Below are 5000 nucleotides of genomic sequence, written 5' to 3'. Positions count from 1 at the left end.
GTGTGTGTGTGTATATGTGTATTGGGGTGGATAGGGCTCCTGTAAGCCGTGGTGAAGGCAACCTTTCTAGGAGAAGCAAATCTCTGATTTAAAAAACCATACAGCGGAAGACCATTACCCGCATTAAGCTGGTCTGCAGTTTAATTTGTTGCTGGCTATCTTGCTCTTGCTTGTTGCTGGATCTCAACATTTTGAACCGAGAGAGAGACTTAGCTGTCGTGCAAAGCTAAGACTCTGTAACATCATCTTTGTATAGATCCTCAGGTATTTGGGCTCATGGATTTTAAATGTCTGAGTGAGTGGCACTCGTCTGACAAGACGTTGCAATCATCATCATATATATATATATATATATATATATATATATATATATATATATACATGTTACTAACTAACTTTTGTGATCCAGTGGTAAGGATGCCTAACCTCAGTGACTGGCATTGCACTTCCGAATCTCGCAAGATTCAGCTACGTTGATAAGCTGTACAAACTGTGAAGCACGTGTTTGTAGGTAATTATATTTCATAGATATACACATTACTCATGTAGATGCATCACACTGGTGAAATAAATGATATTTTCCTTGTTAGCATTTAGGTAATACTTTCTCGTAAAAATATATATTTTAGAAAGTGTTTGGTTGTCAATATAGCAAAAAGCAACAACAAAATAACAACAAAACTTGAGAAACAATGGTCTTACTAACAGTTATTATAATTATTTACTTATAACAATTTGTTTCATTCATATTTTAATGTTATTCTCATCTAATCCCATAACATACATCCAAGACTATGTTACCGATGTGGTGAACTGCACAGGAAAAAATCCTATCCATTTCGAAATAAAATCTGACAAAATTATGGTAAACTTGATCACAAAATGTCTCATTGTAGAATTAGACGCATTGTAGAATTAGACGCAAATCAAGTTAGACAGAAAAATTCAGCGAAAAGTCTGACGAAAATTTATAGTGTCAACCCGCACGGTGACTGGTAATAAGATTAATTTTATCGGATAAATATATTAACCAGTAAATTTGAACGAGACTATTAAAAAGTTGAAGGCGTACGTTCTAAAAAGTTGCGAACCTATACTGAATCATCCCAAAGGATTATTCAATTGATATTTCTTATATTGGTATCATTTTCACCATATCACAATTCCATAGATACATGCATGGCAGACCTTTCACGCTGCAAACCGACCTCAAGCCTTTACTTATGATTTTCGGATCAAAGAAAGGATTACCGGCGTACACTGCCAACAGATTATTAAAATGGGATCCCATCCTGTTGAATTACAATTTTAAACGGGAATACCTGTCATCGGAGCAAATTAACCACGTTGTAGACTATCTCGATCTCTGTTGTATGGTGAAAGGGTCGTAATTTCCAAAAACTTTCGTGAAAGGATCCTGTGGAATTTTCGCACGGGACACTCTGGCAGAAAACGAATGAAAAGCTTGACGAGAAGCTACTAAAACGGACTAAGCGTGGTTGAAAAAATGGAAAGCAAGTCCTTTTCAACACTTCTTTTGGGGAATTGGGTGCGATCAGCAAAAGAATTGGCGATATGGTTTATATTATAGATCGTCGAAGACGTACCCATAAACGCCACAAAAAAAAAAAAAAAAAAAAAAAAAAACAGTTCAAAAAGCGTCACTCGGATGACACTCGAGACACATTAGGAAAAACCGATAGACACCATTTTTTAGACGTTCGATCCCAACCCACCTTAACCAACTCAGGAACAGCGACGGCCAGGCAGAAAAAAGAAATTTACCTACTCATTAACTATCAACCCAAAGCGGAAACGATATTGACAAGAGTTTTGTGATACAAAAAGGCTTGGGAGGGAGAGTTATGGCGACTCAACTATGCACAAGAGATGAACTCTTCTGAACTTTAGACTGAGAGGTACATCTTAGGTATGTATTTCGTTGTACGCCATCTTGGCGATCCGTGCTACGACTGCTCCCTTTTGTATATTCTGTTTTGTTTCAATATAATTTACCTTTCTAAACCATATTCGTGTCCATGTTTTTTCCTCATTGACCCTTCTGGGTCACAATATTTTTCCATTTTCAGAAAGAAAGTTATCATTAAAGAACACATTAACTTTTTACCTGTGACGGTTAAACGAATCGAACGCAAGGAAAGATTCATCTGGTTGGACACATTTTGAAATATGCATAACCGAGCTAATTATATTATTTGATTTGAATTTGTAATACGCATTTTTTTTTTTAATTTATTCCGAAATAAGTTAATTGTACTACATGTTACATACCAGGGACGCGTTTAAAAATTCATATTTAAAAACAAATATTTTTTTTTTTAACAAAAACGAAACAGAATACTTAAAGTTTTACTTTTTAAACATTTACTGAAGCCCAAAACAACTTTTGTGTCCCCCCTCCCAAATAAACGGAAGCGTTACTTGTTGGTATATGATTTCTAATGAAGTATAATCGAATAATTCGGTATAATCGAATCTAGCCATGACTTGAGCGAGAGAAAAGATGAAAGACCTTTCTTTTATAGCACATGTCTATGGACTAAACATATTTTGTATTCTTGTTTCCATAACTCTTTCCGGACTATTTGCTGTGTTGATGGAATTGAATAAAAATTGTTATAAATTGTAAAAGCTTGTCTTTATATCCAAACTATGGAAATATGTTTTTCTGCATACTCAGAAAGACCACAAACGTGGCAATCTCGACATTTTTCCTTTCTACAAATAATTTGTTGAATTTACCCGCGGCATATCAAACGGACCCGTTGGTATTCTCAAGTAGTCGTGCTTCAGATATCCGACAATAAATTAATTGGAAGGAGGAGATAATGCCTGAGTGGATGATCTTCCAGTACCGAACCGAACCAGTACTCATTCAGATAAAGAGGGGAATTTTTGCTAATAAATTTGAATTAGATGTGAACATAATCCCTAGCATATCCCAGCTTTTTTTGACATTTATTTCTCACGTGGGTAAGAATGAATTTGAAGTTCAATCGTCTATGCAAGTTAACAGCCCTTCTTCTTCTTCTTCTTCTTCTTCTTCTTCTTATTATTATTATTATTATTATTATTATTATTATTATTATTATTATTATTATTATTCTTCTTATTATTATTATTATTATTATTATTCATCGAGAAAAGAAGAAAGAACAAACAAATAATCGAAAAAAAAAAAAAAAAACTCGCAACTTTTCAGTGAAATAAATGGAAGCCTTTCTATTAACGTTGCTCGTTGGTGTTCTATTAAATGCGGAAAGTGAAATGTTTATGTATTCGTAAACCCGTCGGCTTATGTGGCGTGTGGCTAGCATTTCGGCTGTCTCCATACGATTATTATTTATCGTCATTGCGCTTTTAGAAAGTATCACGATGTTATTGCCAGCGAAATGACTTGCTTCTACAGCGTCTTCGAAATTTAGCTAAAGGGTGGGTTCATTTTATGTGACATAGTAAACTGAACATTAATTAATTAATTAATTAATTACTATTTAAAAAAAAACGAAGAAAATTTAAAACGATAAAATTTTAAAGATAAAAGTAAAACTAAAAAGTTTAAAAAGACGATGAACAAGAAAATGACGAAAGAAATAAGAATAAAGAATACGATGATCGACAGCGAAGAAGAAGAAGAAGAAGAAGGAGAAGAAGAAGAAGAAGAAGAAGAAGAAGAAGAAGAAGAAGAATGGTAGCTGAAGAAGAAACAGAAGAAATGATAGAAGGGGAAGAAAAATAAAAGATTAGAAAAGACGTAAAGGCGATTAAAAAGTAAATGGCGAAAGAAAAGAAGGGAAATATGAACGAAAAAGGCAACAAAGACAAAAAAAAAAGAGATGACGATAATAAAAAGACGAGACGCCAAAGAAGTTGAGGCGATGCAGTAACAGGAGTAGTAAATAGGCAGGTTGAAGGGAAGGGGAGATGTTTACACGGAGCGTGGTGCTCGCTGTTGTGTTCGTGTGTCTATCTTTAGAGTGTGGCACACGCCAAGATAATGGGGAGGTCGGGGTCGGGAAAGAAACGGGTCACTAGGGACGCCGCCAAGCAGCCAGCAACAAATCCAGGAGCAGGAGTACAAGCAGACGAATAAGGGGAGGTGACTCTGATGACACTTTAAACAAGATCTCGACAAAACCATTTTACTCGTGTGCTATGCGTAGAACCGATAACTAGAGGAGGGAGCCAATAGACAGCGCACTTTCGGTCATGTGCGACAAATTGACCTTACATAAAAATTGAAAGAAAGTAGAAGTGTTTTTTAAAGAGTAAATAAAGTAAAGCTAAATATTCCCAGAATTTCTCAAAAAATACTCGATCGATATAATTATGATAATTAAAATTAATTGATTATTAATAAACACAAGACTTTAAAAGGTCATCAATATTTGTGAGATGACAAAAGGCTTAATTACATGCAATATTTATTTTTAAATGTTGAAGGGATGGGCGTGAAACACTATCGAACCATCGAGAAAAAGGGTCATTTCTTTAAGCCGTTTCTTTATTACGACGGGAGCGCGTTCCAACATTACACTTTCTTTTCGTATTAGTGCACAGTGAAATTTGTCATTAAACTTTAATTCAAACTTATTCAAATTATTTTGATTTTCTAATTGGCAGTTAAAAATTATTTTCAACAAGTCAACCAACAGCCATTGACAGGTTAAAAATGGCTAGCGTGTATTTTAACTTCGTGACTCTCCGTATTCCTAAGATATTTTTTTTTTTTTTAGTTTTTAAACTATCGATTTCTGGCTTGAATTTAAGTTTAAGTTTGAATTAAAGTTTATGGTTCATGTGTGTTCTTAAACAAAATGAAAGCATACATTTTCGCGTGTGCCTTGCCTCTCAGCCCCTGTCGTATCAAAGAATCACGAATTCTCAGAGAAAGATTTAACTATTAAAAGTGAAATACTACACCCGAAAAAGAAAAAAACGACATGTATAAATCGATATACGTATATTCAATAGAATTG

General features: G+C 34.5%; 1 protein-coding gene across 2 annotated transcripts in view; it reads right to left on the bottom strand.

Moving 5' to 3' along the window:
* The window catches only part of LOC145288909 (putative nuclear hormone receptor HR3), a 938903-nt gene that overhangs the window by 753406 nt on the left and 180497 nt on the right, over positions 1–5000 (bottom strand). The window lies entirely within an intron of this gene.

Source organism: Euprymna scolopes, chromosome 2, assembly GCF_053919585.1.
Source record: "Euprymna scolopes isolate OS-2025 chromosome 2, ASM5391958v1, whole genome shotgun sequence".
Classification (NCBI taxonomy): Eukaryota; Metazoa; Mollusca; class Cephalopoda; order Sepiida; family Sepiolidae; genus Euprymna; species Euprymna scolopes.
Note: the sequence above shows the minus strand (reverse complement) of the source record. Positions and strands in the feature narration are given on the sequence as shown.